The sequence below is a fragment of the Myzus persicae genome, unplaced genomic scaffold, assembly GCF_001856785.1.
Source record: "Myzus persicae strain clone G006 unplaced genomic scaffold, MPER_G0061.0, whole genome shotgun sequence".
Classification (NCBI taxonomy): domain Eukaryota; kingdom Metazoa; phylum Arthropoda; class Insecta; order Hemiptera; family Aphididae; genus Myzus; species Myzus persicae.
The window spans coordinates 162,006-179,661 of record NW_019102215.1 but is presented as its reverse complement, the minus strand read 5'-3'; positions in this window follow the sequence as shown (position 1 = coordinate 179,661).

The following is a 17,656-nucleotide window of genomic DNA, read 5'->3' as shown; positions in this document are numbered from 1 at the left end:
AAAAAAAAAAAAAATGATACAGTTGGCTGCTCCTCGGGGTCGCACTCGAAATAATAATCGCGGAGCGAGGATGAAGAGAAACTATGAGACGTTATGATTTATGCATTTTTCAGTGGAGCATTTTTCAAGTTTTCCGTATTTTTTTTTAAATTCCATGTGAATTGAGCAATGTATTATATTGGTTTTGCAACGATAGTTTGGTTTTTATTACTGTATCATTTTATTTTCTGTGGATTCATATTCTGGTGGAAATCGGTAGAAACGGTGTTCGAAAAGTTTCATGTTGCTGCTTTAAAAATCAAAAATATGTTCGCATGTATCCATGCACCTGTCAATACAACAACGATTGTGACGCAAACATGGACACAAATAATTAGATAATATTTAAATATTCGCACACAGCATATAGTTATTACTTATTATTTATATTATATTATAATATGACGTCGCTCAGGTGATGAAATAATATTCTACCGCTCAGTGGCTTACTTTTGTCCCACGGTACAATTAAATATAATAATGTATAGGTGTCGTTCACTTAATTCCCAACTATATTGTATATTTTTACTGTCGAACTATAACAGCTGTGCGCTGAAAGTTCTGAAATAAAAATAAAATTATATGTATGAAATAATCGTGTTTATTGCTAAGTTATATTATATACATTTATATTAGTTATGTACAAGCAGTGGCTAGACGAACATGGTTTTTTAAATTTTTTTAATATTTACAGGTTAAGTGGGTGCTCAATATGAACTGAATAATAATTATTGTAACCAAATAGTATTAGGAATGTCAATAATATTTATGTATATTATAAATTGTCGGTAGGAGGGTGGGTGGTGGGTCAATTTTAGGTTTCTGATGAGTTATTATAGGTACAAGCAGAATGGGTGACTCGGTTTTTTTTTTAAAATTCTTTCTTTAAACTATACTTCAGTGGTGTTATAAATAAGTACATAAATGCGGTGTGCCAAAGTTAAAAAAAGAGTCGTGGGAGAGGATACGAAACCCAAATCCCCTCCCCCCTTTAATTACTTTATCGGTGTTTAATACTCGTATTATGGTTTTTTAATGCATCTGCCTCTTAAGCTACGCAGGGCAGTTTAACTGCTGTAGTACCTGTGCAGCATTGTATAGTCGGAGAAAACGGGTAATTCGTGACTATAGCGTTAAATCGCAGCGCATGGATCGCAAAAAATACGTCCGTATTTGGGAACCGTAGGTACTTACAGGATTTTTATTTTTTTTTTCATCGTTATTGTAAACTGTAATCATCATTATTATTGTAATTATATTATTATTATTATTACTGTCGTTGTTGCGGTTCGGAACACTCCGCCGCCGCCGCCACCACAGTCGGACCGCCGATACCGATAAGTAAAATAACAGCAATAATAATACGCAGAGGTCACGTAGTTACAAAAACACAGCGGTAAGCGGTCTGAAATATTTGAATCGAATTATCAACCAGTAACGGTACGTCGGTATTCTGCAGTGGGTATAGGCACATATATATATATATTGGGGTTTAATAAGTTAATGAATTGCCTCGGCGGAGAATACACCTGGGAATCATCGCACGGGGCACGACGACCATATAATAACAGTAGGTAGGCACGGCGCAAATTCAGGACTCGACCGTCTTTTTTTCGCGTACGCAAGTGAGTGGCTCATAAAAGAGCGACGTTTTAATTTAAATTTAATCGAGCGTTAAAAATAATCGCCGTTAAAAAAATGTATATCACTGCTGCTGCTGCGTGCTCGGCCAGTATTGCAGCGTATAGTATTAGTGTTATTGACTATTGTCATTGTACCGAAATTGCAGTAATAATACGTATTTACCATTGTTCCGATACTGTAGTCGATTCACGATTGAAGCCACCGAACGTTTCGGAAAACAAAAAAAGAAACAGCCGACAAAATGTTCGTCCTCAGAAGTCGGTCGTTTGCCGACGACGCGTGTGTATACACTGTCTGCAATGTAAACATAATTATTGTTCACATCACAATGCAATAACAATTATGAGTACCTATTTTGTGTTCACTCGATATATTTTATAATATTAGGTATTATTATAATGTTATAATAGAATTTGGCAGGGAAATACACATATCACGCTTCGTTGCAGACTTCAAGCAGGCGTATGACAGCAGTGTTATAAGAGAAAAGCTATGGCTGGCCCTGGAACAATTTGGAGTACCGACCAAAACAATTCAGCTGGTGAAAAACTGTAACTCCAACAGCAACTTCAAAGTTAAATATGGAAAGCAAATATCAGAGAGTTTCGAAGTTACCGCGGGACTTGGACACGAGGAGACGCACCATCTCCGACTTTATTTAACTTGGCTTTGGATAAAGTTGTATGGTCTATAAGTATAAAGTAATATATTTGTCGAGAAATGGACTTATTGGGAAACGAAAAGTTACTTGCTTACGCTGACGATATTATGGTGATTGGAAAGACACATGCGGAAATCATTAATACAACAGGAGACTTAATCGCGACAACTAAATCGAGATTGACCATGACAAACCCAAGTATGAATATAAAGACCAAGAAAGATACAGGATTGATACAGTCAAATCATACCTACAAAGTTGTTCACCAGGATCAGGCCTAGAGGAGAGTGAAGATGGACTGAGGTGGCTTGAAATGGTAAAGTTGAAGCAGCGAAGGTCCTAATAAATGGACTATGAAAGCTGGAAGAAATAAAAATTAATATTACAACATTATCGTAGTATTTCGTATTTTGGTATGTACGGGGCTTACTAAGTAACTTCTTGAGTGGTTTTTTTTTAATATTTAATTGTCTGGCCGTTTTCCAAATATTCGATGACTCGTTTATACTCAGACAGTTAGACAGTAATAGTTGATTATGCGATAATAATAGTTACAACAATATTATATAGTATGATGTATTCGTGTATTACGCGAACGAAAAGTACAGACATATGCTTTTGATTAAGTGCAAAACATTCGTACATTATACTCGTATGAATCGGAGCAAATTGACTAAAAAGTCAAAAGTTTACGATGTAATTTGCGAACTATTATACATTGCTATACAGTGGCTATGAAAATATTATGATAAACGGTTTTTATGTCTCCGCAGCGTAAATGCGTAATTTTATTTTGAATTTACTAAACTTTATGAAAGTTCCGTAAAAGTCGACGTTTCTATCGGTATATATTATGTATGTATTTATGTATTTATTATTTTACAATACTCATAATCTTCTTATTTTGATTCTATTTACTATACTGTATACCTACATTTATTTTATTGGCATAACGGTGAGGTGGCATTGAAAACGCGTTTCATAAAATATTAAAAACTCGTACATGCAAATAATTTACATTTTAGTTTTGGCATTTTAAGACTAGAGTCATGTGTTTTGCAGTCACTTAAAATGTTATTCAGTGAATATAGACAATTCAAATATTGTATTTGCTATGCTGAAAAAGTTATATCTTAAAACAAAAAAGCTCAAAAAAAAAAAAATAATAATATTAATGAATTGTGTTTCATTATTTGTAATTATAATTATGTTGGCTTAAAGGAAGTCTTACAACATTAAACATTGATTTGAGAGAGAGAGTAGAAATTATTTTTAAATGTCTAAAATGTCTATAAAATCGTTTGATGAACTATTGTTTTAATATATGATAATGTGCGAGTTAATATATGCATATATATATAACGTTCGATTAATTAATTATTTAGTAGCTCATATTTAATTTATTTTTTTAATTTTAATGCTTAATACGCATTTTGATAAATCAATTGTTTATCAAATATAAATAATATGGATGCAACATCTCCTTTCTAGCACGGTATAAGTACCTATACTTCTGGTTGACTAACGTTAACTCTTACCCTGTTCTTTCCATGCCTAATTATTATAAAATATTATAATTACATAGCCATCAAATCTATTGCCTAATACTTCTACAAAAATCACACGTGTGTCTTGCTATCAGAAAAATAACAAATCGCCACAATATGTTATGGAATATATTATAGAAGTTAGTCAATATTCCTTATTAATTATAGAATAAACCCTCGTTTTTTAAATAGTTCTCATACTTATATTAAAAAAGTTTAGTTAAATTAATAGGTGCAACATAAGAGGAGTATATTATAAAATAAAATAAAATCATAACCTAACACTTGGATCGCATGACCAATATGATAAGAGTTTTACAACAACAAATTTCAATTATTAAATAAGTGAAGATGATAATACAGTTTTAAACTAAAAATGCATATTTTATAAATATTATTAATTGTTACATTACAATACGTATAATATCATAAAATATATAATACCAATAATAGTATAACAAATATTAATAATCTCGGTAATATTGATATTATGCGTTTTCACATACCACACTGTTGTGGCGGCGGGATATAATACTATTTGAAGCAATTGCTTCATAACTTCATAGCTTCAACACAGTAAATTATCATTTTGATGTAATAAAAGGGATGGTTGGTGGTCAAAATATTAAAAATGTACAATTTGTTTCAAAGACTCAAAAATTTCGCGCCGCCACTGAATTACTGTATCATTCGTATAAGTAGAGTATTCTTCGATAAAATAGAGAACAACGAAAAATAACGAAATCTCGAGACGACGCGTGGATAATTCAATGCATTGTTTATTTCCTTGGTATTATTCATCATGAATTGACTTTGCTTCATATTTTATAATATAAAAAATAATTTATGATTTATTTTATTTGTTTATTTACCAATTTGAATTTACTGGTGACTCTAATCTCCTGAGGAACAAATATAATTGTATTCACTTTGATGTAGATCCAGATTCTATTATTTGCCACTTTTATACTATTCACATTTTTGGGTCTCTTATGATTTTCCATTTTAGAGTTACTTTAATGACTAATATGGAAAAAAAATTAAATATTACGAATTTGAATTACACCATAATATAAGGCATTGAGCACATATTCAACAAAGAGCTTAAAGTATTTCTAATAATATTTTAGATTCTAAGCTAAACGATTATTTTTTTGATTTGACAGTGATGTGTTTTTTGTTTCATTATTTGTGTCTGTGTACCCGGTGAGTAGTCGAAAATTGCTCCGATTTTCAACTTTGGTATCTTGTTCGATGCAAAGGTGAATCTAATCGGTGCATTGGGGAGGTCAAAGTTTTAAATTCCCAGAAGTTTTCAATTAAGGAAAAACGAGACATTTGAGCAAAACTAGTTTTTTTGTGTAACTCTACGGTAATTCTAGTGAACAATGGTAAAACGAATTACTTTAATCACAATAATATCATCAAATATACTGAATAATATAATAGGCCGACAGACGGTCTTTACTCAGAATCGTTTTTCGTGTACACAGAATTTATATCACCGTTCATTGAATTCAAATTTAACACCATCCCACTGATCCACTTGTAACCTTCTGTATACAGTTGAGAGACATCCACTTACCCGCTTTTTTTGGTTATAATTTATAGTAAAATAACTTATACCGTTCATTTTCATTAAAAAATGCTCGTCGTTATGACTTGAACTTCAAAGTCTTTTAAAAATAATGGTGACTGCGATGTATTTTTTATATTATTTTACTGCCGTAAGAACAAAATAATATGTTAACAATATAGTATATTATAGTACATAATATAAAGTAACCTTGCACAACATTTTTATGTAGTATGTTTTTATTGATGCCTCTAAAAGTATAAACGCTCATTAGAAATATTTTTGAAGGGTAAAATATTAATATAATTTCACTTAAATAGTATTTTTTTTAAGTTATTATTTATTAGTTTTTTTAGGTTTTTAATACAAAAAACAAAAGCCGCTTCAATACTGAGATAATAAATCACGAATTCATAGTTTATTTCCACAACTTTCATATTGATCGTTTTTTTTTAATTCGTTGAGTGCTTACAAGTCTCATCATTTTGAATCTATATGTTAAATTAGTTATTGTTTGATATTTTTGTACTTACACTTAATGCATCTAACATAATATATTATACATCGTATTAATACAATGTAGATACCCATTAACCACCCAAAAAGGCCTAACCTCGTCCCACAGCTTACATGTTGCCAAAACTTGACCCTGTTTGTATATAGCTTATATAAATAATTAGAGAGAATTTCAATGACCACAGATATAAAAAATAAATAAAACACACCATTATTAAACTAATATAATATTAATCATTTCGCTTAGAATCTCAATAATAATCATAGGTACTAGTTGAAGATTTAAATTAATTATTATCTCTTTAGTATTTACATTTTTAAACTCGTTTTGTAATTAAAAAAATTTGGTTTTCAGATATTTATCATCGGTTGGGCGTTGTCCATAACCACGCAAATGGCCGAAAAACGCATGGCACAAAACCGCACACAGATTTTGATAATATTACCTCACGTTTCAAACCGCCGACTTCAATAATTAACGTATACGTGATCTGAACACAACCACGTTTATCGAATTATGGTGACTAGAAGCGATCAATGCAGTTATCTACACAACTATGATCCAATGATCGACTCAGGAACAAACCACGGCATATAAATTAAAATAGAAGACTTAATATTTTCCACTTGAAACATATTATGCGTGCATTTCATATAAAAGTATTGGGAGTACTATTATATCACTATTTATTTTATTATAATTTTTTTTTTTAATTTGTTGAATTTTTGCCACCTTTACGCCCGGTATTTGGCTATGCGTTTTGTGTCGTGCACTCATGTCTGTGCTTTTACAGAAATCACTGCATCGTGTAAACCGAATCTTCATTACTGTTATAGATGTGGAATATCAACAATTGCAGGCGTGGGTGCCTTTAATACGGATGAATTGTCGAATTTTCATCAACGTTTTTATAAAGACAGTACACAATTTTGAAATATTTGAAACATTTGAAAATGGATCATTGTATATATTATATACCTTCAGATGACTCTCTACCGCGGTAATGAGTGGAAGGATACGAAAGAAATCGTCAAATATCATTTTTAGGAGGCACTTGGCGTTTCCTAGACGGTTTTCGTGGACGTATGTTTCAATATTTTAAATAATACATTTTTTATGAGCCTTTTGTGTTCAAATGTCGATGAAATTAGATATTCACAATTAAAACTATATTTATTTTCTACTCCAATGAATTTCGTTATTGTTTTGAAATTTAAAAAATAATACTCCTAGTAACATCGGACATTATGCACTATATGGTAGAAAAACAATGATTCCCTATACACAATGAAAACGCACTAATATTTAAACTTGTTTTTAATTATTTATAGGCGTTTGAAAATTTCCGATTTGTTTTTTATAAACCTCGGAAAAACGTCCGTGCTCGGTCGAAATGTTTGAAAAAACCGAGTAACAAGGTCACTCGCGTATTACAGTAATTTAATAATATCGCGAACGCGTGTAGGCACGATTTTTTTAAGCTTTCCAAATTAACGCGTCGACAAAATCCGTCGGGCGAAAAAGTTTAATCTCTGAGACTCGAACCGTTCTGGCGGCAGCACCGTTGCTCGGCAGATCACGATTTCCCACACACTGCGACGGGACATCGCTAAAACATTATACTTACAACATTGTAATAACGCAAAAATAAAAAGAATAAAATAAAATAAAAAGATCAATCGTAAATGTTAGTACGACGCCTGCCGACACTAATATTTAAGATGATCTAAATTTTCGTTATTACCTTCCTCCTGATCGTCGGAGGGTTCTCGAGATCGTGTGTCCGAGAATTTGATCAAATACACTTCTATGATGTAAATGTAAATGCATGCACATATAATTTAATTTTAATATAATGCAGTCAACAATACTATATTTTATATTTTAATATGTATTATGTCTTATACCTGACTCGCAGCTGTCTCTGGGTTATGCAGTAGGAGTTTTAGGTGACAGAAATTAATTATTTAAAATACTCGAATAAAAATAAAGAAACACACTGATTATTGTTCGTCAAAAGGAGTCCAGTTGTCGCTCGTAGAATTCGGTATAGAGAGGTTGTTAATCTGTTTTCGCGGTGCGCCTGCACTCGTGAGAGGCTGTTTCACTCGAGAAAGGTGCTCATGCACTGCCGAAGTGACGATCCGGTTGTGCCGGCCAGAGAGTGATAGGCGGCTTCATCAAAAGGTTGTTTTGTACATCCGATTTCTCTTCTGTGACAAGGACCTTTTTTACCATACCTTTTCTCCGGCGGCATGTAAGAAAGCCACACGTCCTACGCTCTACAGCTGCAAACATAGGTACGTGTCGATTTCTAAATCCCTGATTGTATAATATAATTAGACAACTTTGTCTGTGACAATAATTTATTGGGGTCTAGAGATTTCCGGTTTCTGCGTGTGACAGTCTGGCCGTTATTTATTTATTTGTTATATCTTAAATAATTGTTACAATGATGTGTGAGCATATTATCATTACAACACATATCAGTTTATAGTCGGCTTACGCAGTTCGCCGATACACATATTATTATTTCGTGCCATATATCATACAATATGTACCAGTAGTTTATTCTTGGTGCGTCAGTCCACATTATATATATGAGCACACCGCGCATAATAATTATGCAAACGAAATATTTATTACGTCGAGAGCAAACACACACACACACACACACACACACACACACACACACACACACATACGATATATTTAATGATATAGATGTGTCTACTGTCTATTACATACATAATATAACTATATGCTGTATATACACGGCGCTTTATTATTATACCGCTGCGTTATATAATAAAACAACACGCCGAACAAAGTTTGTAAAAACACATTGCAGAGTGTGTACAACACTATAATATACTATATTATAAATTTATAATACGTGTACGTATACGTGTGCGCATATTATAATATGTGTACATATATGATATCATATATCCCATGCAGACCGAGATTCGTAGTCGTACGTCGTACATATGGTTCCGTATAATATGTAGTTTTAATTCGCGAAATTGTTTAGAACTCTATTTGGCTCGCCGTCGCCACTTTGTTATGAAAATCACAATGGCGCGCGCCCAACTTACTATGCGTTATTATCCAAACATTAATAATAATAATAATAATAATAATAATAATAATAATAATAATATCCAAAACTGCGAAAAAAAAAACGTGAAGAATAAATTATTCGTACCGTACGTACGGCGGGGCGCGGTGCGACGACGGATATACTTGATGCGAAGTTTTCGTATTTTAATTGTAAGCAACGATGAAAAAAAAAAAAAAAATGGATAATAATATTAAATTGTAACCCTCGTTTTGTCCACTTGGAAAACGGTCACGTGTATGTTGATCCCTAAAGGTTTTATTCTTTATAATATTGCAGACGTGAATTATTTGGAAAACCCGTTTGTGCGAATGATCCAACAGAAAACGATATTTCGTAGTATTCAGCCCTGCACCTATCCGTATTATTTGGTTTATCAGAGTTTAATATATATATATGTGTGTGTGTGTGTGTGTGTGTGTGTGTGCGTGGGTGCTAATTAATTGATTAAATAAGCTTAATATCTTAAGTAAAACAATTTTCCACGGCATTAAAACAGAAATATTTGGGTTACCATTTACGAATTAAAAATGTATTTATTACATCCATATGATGAGCATGTCCTAAAAAATTTCTTTAAATAATATTTATCACATTATGGTCCTACCTAAATATATACTTACAGAAACTTTTAAACATTTTCGTTAAAATTGAAAAAATATTTAACTACAAAATAAATGGAATGTTTTTTATTCAAAAAATGTATTCACTATATAATATCATGGTCTATAGCAGGGGTCTCCAACCTTTTTCTACGCTGAGCAAAATTTGAGATACGCTTTGGCATCGCGGGTCAACCTCTTTCGAGAAATAGTTAGGTTATGAAATTAAGGAATAGATGAGATTTATTTCGAAAAATGAGCGTTTATTTTTACAATTATTTTTGTATTTTATGATTCAAAATTTGTTTTATTATGATACGAGTAAGTTACTTAGCGAGACGCTTGGGCGTTTGGGCGTTTGGAACTACTTGTTTTTTAAAATGTCTTGAAAGTTTGCGTCAAACTTTGTGGTTCCAAGTAGTAGCGTCGCTTGTAAATGTTCGTCACTCAAGTTCGTTCTGTACTTGAATTTGTCGTATTATTTTAAAGCCGATCGTATCTCATCTGACCATCGCGTAACTTCCGAGTACAATGTAAGTCCGATAAGTGTGATCGAAGAGTTTTTCTACTATTAGTTAGTGTTAGTATATATGTATGACTATTGTAAGTTTTTGTGAATAACGCCAAAAAAAGAAAATAAATTGAAAGCAATGAAAACTTATGCATTATTTTCAAAACATTCATTGGCTTAGCGGTGCAAACACCTTGGCGTAGGTTGGAGATCTTTGGTCTACAGCAATCAAAACATATGGTACCTATATTATATAAATTCACGTGCAGTATGCAATATGTTAACTTTTCTCTTAAATGTATGGATAGTGTACTTCAAACCAATTGTTTACTTTTTACTGTCTGTCGTCGGGGAGCAAGGTTTTATAATAATGTTTAAGTCAGTAAACGTAAAGTATGGATAAAAACATGAACTTTTTGACCTTATTGCATTAATAACTATTACAACATCCAAAATAATATTTATCTGTCATAGATTTCGTATGACCTATTTAGAATCCCGCGAAATGTATTAACGTACTTAGGCGTGAAAGGAACAAGAAATTATAATTTATTTTGTTAAATTACTCACGAGTACTTATGCGAATCGTAAATTACTATTACACTAATGCACAAGCATAGATAGAGGGAACTGCATTTGCCAATGCACTTTATCTGTTGTAAATATCACGAAGAAGGTATAAATATCGAACTCAACCGTATCTATATGAACAAAGTTATGGATAAATCGCAATCTTTGTATTGCTTTGAGCCCTTAAGTTGTCGAATATATTAATGACAATACCAATAGCTATTAATTGAATGATAATTTAAATAAATTATACGTTTTTAAATTATTATTAACACTGTACCATTATTATGGTTGGTGTTTTCAAGCATTTCCACTACAATTATTATGTGTCATCGAACAAACCAAAAATAACAGCATATAAGTTTAAAATCAGTCATTACGATTACACATAATATATCAGTGTCGAAATGTAATAATTCATCAATAATAAAAAATACTTAATACTTTACATTCTGATCTAGTAAGTATGATTTTTTTTTCTACACCGTAAATCTATATAAAAAGAGAAAAAATATAATTTCACGTAAATCGAACACAAATGTATCATCATTTTTAAACCATAATTAATTATAGCGTGTAAACAAGTAATTGCATTTATTGTTGTTATTAATATTTCGGTAACTTTGTATAATAAATTGAATATAATTACAATTTTTGGTCCGCTGCAGTTCACTGCGCGGTTATGATTTTCCAGCATTTAAAATATATAAATAAGCTGCTTGTGTTCCCCCGCAGACACTCGACGAAAAAATTTAATTGTGTTATTTCAAAATAACTCAATCTGCAAAGTATTTGCTATGGGTTTGTGTAGCGATGCCCAAGAAATTTTCTGTCAAAAGTTTGGAAAATAAATCTTTCATTAAATTGTCTAACACATATCATATTCCTATAAAATATATGTAATATCATGTATACAGGACTAATAAATCAATATTCAATTTTTAACAATCCAATTGTTCGTGTTTATTGGAAATCGGTCTCTATTATTATTATTATTATTATTATTATTATTATTATTATTATTATTATTATTATTATTATTATTATTATTATTATTATTATTATTATTATTATTACCGGTGACTTTTATACGGAAGTCCGTCTAGAACCAAAAAGTTTACTGAGATTTTATTAAAACTTAAAAGGCATCGGAAACGTTTTTTTTTATATATATAAAACCTTTTCTTAACCGATTGACTTCTTTTACTATACTCTGTCAACAACACTACCATCTCGATTTTCGATGTAATATATTTCAATATTTATGATGTCTGTCACTTATATCGTTGTTTAACAACGTTTGAAGCCCATTGTTCCGTTTAATGATTTGTTTACAACGCATTATATTACGCATATACACTATTTTTGAAATAAATGCGATATAAAATTGATTTATTTGAACTTTCCTGTTTAAGTGTATCGATATATTTTTAAATTTTTGCGAGTTCCTAGCGTTATAAATTGTTCGAAATCGAAAGTCGAATAAAATACAAAAAACATTAATGCCGATCGTTGCTTTTGGAACAGACTTTGCATCATTGATTTTTGAAATCCAGTATAATACAATATACATGTACATGTTATCATGAGATGGCGTTCGGTGTACTCTGTACAGCAGTGCAGCTGATATTTATAAGACCACGGGTACTTACAATAAAATGATTGTCTATTTTCTCGTAGAAGCACGAATATTTGATGATTAAACAGTTGGAAATACTCACGAAATACGTATATTCTTATGTTACGTAAAAAAAAAAGAAAAACACCAAAAAAAAATTATTTACGCCATATTATAATGAAATCATTCGAATACAGGTGTTCTCGTTTTATATTAGCAAGTATTATTATTATGATTGTGCTCGGAAATAATACTACGATTCCACATTGTATATTAATATAATGGCTTTGTGGTTGCACCGCGAAGGTATATAATGGAAGTAAGTATGGTTGCTGTAAAGCCGTCTCGTCTCGCGGATTAAAGCGAAAAAAACGTTTGATCTTTACGCCGAGTGAAAATAAATAAATGACAGTTTGGTGACCGCGATAGGTATAAGAGTTCAGCGGTGAGTGTGTATGCGGAAAACCGGAGGAACGCGAATTCTCTTTTAGATAAATAGACAGACCGCGAGTGTTATCCGCGTAACAGGCAGCATTTTCCCGCTGCGCCAGTCCAGCGGCTCCGAACTTCGGTATTTATTTAATTAAAAATAATAATACATTTTAACCGTAGAGCACACTGAACCACCCCACTGTCGCGGGTGCAGCCTATACAGTCGTATGTACATATAATATAATGTATATAACGTAAACCGGCGGCGAATTCTCGAGAACTCACTAAGAGTTTCTTAATGTATCGCCCGGCTTTGTCGAACCCGACGGGAATTTAAACTTTATCAAATGTCTTACAAACAATTATGTTATTGTCGTTTTGAAGCGGTCTCCGGCGCGCGATGAGACTCCTCGTGCTCATGCGAGAATTTATACATGTACTTACGGCGAACCGGCTGAGCGAAGAGAAAAACGAAAAATAGGACCATACAATACAATAAAATATACTCGTTTCAACAGTTGGGCAGTCGGTTTTGTGGGACGCCGGCTGCGTTGAGCGACATCGGAACATGTTATTATTAATATGCGCCTCTGCAAAACACTGTTTTCAATTAGCTTATTGCTTCGATTGTCCGACACGCAAAATCGCATAACACATAATAATCGTGAAATCGTCAAAACGCGACACAAATAATATAATAGTTCGCTCATTAAATTAATTAAACCAGACTCGCGTGTACGGATGTATAATATCGTGCCTGCGATTGTTTTGGGTTCACACCATACAAACAAATATACGTAATAACACCAGCTATAAATGCGCATGCGTATTTATTACCACAGATTACCGAGTATGTGGTATCGTCGTCGTTATCGTGGTTATTCGCACGTTCCATTATATTACACGAGGTGTATAGGTACATAATAATAATTATGGGCTTATGGGACTTGTATTATATTACTATTATTAAAGCTCTAAAAAACACACAAATATACATCATCAACTAATGGCCCCAAATTCGTAGGTACTAAAAAAAAAAAAGTAATAATTATAAAGTATATTATGCGTTATAGCGAACGAATGTCAACTGAATTATTGAAATCGTTATTTTAGTTTCCTCTTTTTGTCTAATTATGATATTATGGTTTCCATATCAATGACATCCGATCATATTTTAATAAAAACATAATCTGAAGAAATCAATACAATGTAGAGATTGTCGTTAGTGGTTGTTACTACACAATGTTAATAAAATATGGTGAGATATAGCCATAAAAGCATTTCAATTGGTATGTTTTTTTTTTTTTTTGTTTTTCCACATAGTTTATTAAAGTGAGAAGGAATAAAAAACACTAATAATAAACTAGATATTCGTAAATATTGGCTGTAATGATCAAAATCTTGAAGCATACAAAATACGATTTTTGGATTTATTAATTATTTTAATAATATCAATTCTTATTCCCCAAACAGGATATTCGACACGAAATAGCTGTAGAAGTCCCCGCAGAGGCGTACCCAAGAAGAGGGAGGGCGGGGGTTGACAGAATTTAAAATGTACAAGGTGTAAACCACTGATTGTATAATATTTTTACATGTTAAAAAATGTGGATCGCAATTTGAAAAATTCCTGGGTACGCCCCCGAGTCCCCGTATGTCCATATCTACAAATATATATATAAACGTTTTATGTAGGTATAAGTACGTCTCATCGATATCATATTATAAAATATACAATATTATAATAGTGCGTTATAGTTTGCGTGGTAGGCACTTATCATCGAGAATGAATTTATATTATAAAAGATGATTCAATTTAGCCTGCTGCAACTATACCATGCTGCTGTAGATTTTCTCAGTCAATGTATGTAACACATTAACAATCATGATCTTTTCCAATGTCATTATGATCCAAACTACGATAATCGATTAAAAGGAGATAAAAACAATCTTCCGATCGCAATCCGACATGCCAATATAATATGCCGGTTCACATCTTGCGCTTCACCCCGTTCTGTACTGTTAAATGTTTTCACAAAAACTTAGTGAAATCGTAAATAAAAATATTCATTATTGCAGTGTATTATGGCCCTGGCGGGAGGGGGGCGTTTATCTACTTATAAATACGCGTATAGGTACATTTTACACAATGAAATAAAATATAATGTATAATACACAAGATGTGTGTAGAAAACTTGAATTTTTAAAGTACCAATTTTTTATTTTTATTATTGTTGTCTCGGCTTCCTCTTAACCTACCCTCCCCCCCTCCAACTGTACTACACCATTTTATACGCTCATTCTCGGGATGAATTATAGCGACTGAGATTGTATATATATGTACTAAAGTTATGCGATATTTATACAGGGTGATGTATTAATATTTTTATAATAAACAAATAACCTGCTTCGTCAATTTAATGATTTTGAAAAATATCTTTTTATAATAGTATCAATAATGTACTGATGTATCTTGTGAACACGAGTTTTTTTGTAAAATGTCTATTTCTTGATCACGATTTTTTCATAAATTTTTTTTAAAAGGCAACTTAAATTTGAAAAAAAAAATCAATTTTACTCATGATATGATGTTTAAAATGTGTTAATACTGAACAAACGTCTTGTTGCTGTTATAGTAGTTACTTTTCACCAAAATGACTATAGACAATACTATGATGTGTTGAAGCGTGTGACACTACAAATATTGTTGAGCGATAAAACTTATTTCGTTTGCCAGTCGAAACCACAGTCCTCTGCCGTAAACTCAACAAACAACTCGAAACGCTCACAAATAGCGACCGATAAGCATTAACACGTTCGATAAAAATGAACCATAACAAAATAAAAATAAAATGAACAAAATATGAACAAACGAACAACGACGAATGCGCGCGACGGTGTTCCGATTTTGAACGGGACGACGTTAAAAAAAAACATCACCCTGTACGTCGTAAAATAAATATATAACAGCGTAAGCTTCAAGACATAATATTATTATAACAGTGATATTATCATTATTATTATTATTATATCATAATATATCGTATGAAATCACGAACGGCTGAACGGGAAATATTTTAGCGCGCACATAATACACGTCGCGCACACCAACACGCCCGCCCGCGCACACCCACGCGGGCACATCCGATTAATAGCGAACGCCGTACAACATCCGGTCTGTGCCGCCGGTGGGGGGGGGGCGAGAAGGGGTGATACGAGAACGTGTGCCGCGCCTATTATATTACGTTATACTGTACAAAGAAGACGTTGATATTGCTGTTGTACGTATGTATATAAATATATTGCGTTTCGAGTGCGCACGAGTCGTACCGGAAGACTTACGAGATTGTAATGCGTGCTTCGATGTACATATATGTGTATGTATTTCCGCCAATGCCGATATATTTTCTCGGTTCTTTGGTGTGTGTGTGTGTGTGTGTGCACATTTATTATTTCGTTATACTGTTTTGAGGGGTGATTTCATTATTTGTTTGCTGTTTAACGTAATGCGCGCGACAGTTTTTTGTTCGTCTAATTTTGAGCATTTGTTGTCTCTATACTAATAATATAATATTGTAAAGCTAAAGAATGTGTAACGTTTGCTCGAGCGCTGCTCGACCGATTTCGATGAAACTACATCGATATTGATGCTGTGAGACGGTGCGTATTGATGTGTTCCGCGAGACCAGGACGATATTTTTAGATTGAACCCATGTTAATAGTTTAATACCATGTTGACGTGGCGTGTCTCACAGGTCGTGAATAAATTGTGTTTTTGCTCACCAAAATCGAATAATTTTTACAGAAATACAATCAAAAGCACGAAAAATTCGAGTGGACACCGACCGTTTCCACCGGTTTGTTATTCAAATGTACGACAAGAGCCAGTTTGTAGTTTTCCGGAATGACATATTTTTCATTTACACCCCCATTGTACTTACCGACACGTCATGCTCTACTGTGTTTTCACTTTTTACGCCGACACATGGGTACGGGTTCTCCAAAATTTGCATCTTGTTATGTTATTCGTTAAGTCACGTTGGAGTATAGTGTCATTATAACATTAGGGATTAGTAAGCATTACGATTTTAAAGACTGTCGGTTTATACGATTTTTTTACAAAAACGATAGTATTTAATAAAGCGTACTAATACTACATATTCGAAAAAATATATAAGTGTATGACAACTTTTTTAAAACATTTATTTAAATTTCAATTAGATTTTCAACTCGCAGACATTATTACAGAATTCTCCTACAAATAAATTGCCCATTATTTTTGTTGAAACCTTAAGGTATATTATAAACAACCTAGATTTGTTGGACAGATAGCTTTCAAGATTTATTAAAGGATTTAGACGTTATTTTATTTTTTAAGCTGCAGTGGTGGTTTAAGTCCAAATATCTTGGGATTATTTAAGTTTAAGTATCTACCTAGAGAAACTATTTAGTTCTAGACTGATTGACGCATCTATAATTGTATTTTTTCATTATTGCCTTAATATTATATTCGTGCTCTTATGACGTATGAGGAGGTTTGATCATAGTTTGTATGGGCTTCGCTCCTTCAGACCCTACCCTCCAATATCGACTGATCAATTATTATTTAACACCAGTATATTTATTAATTAATAAAAAAAAACGCTTATATGAGCAATCCAATTATCTACAGAAAATATTTTCATCCATGACCACGACTTAGGTACAAAATAATTATTTCTGCATCACACTTTGGTATATTTATCGATTTCATATAATACTATTCATCATAAAATAAACATAATATGTGTGCCACATTAAAACACTAATTTTAATTTA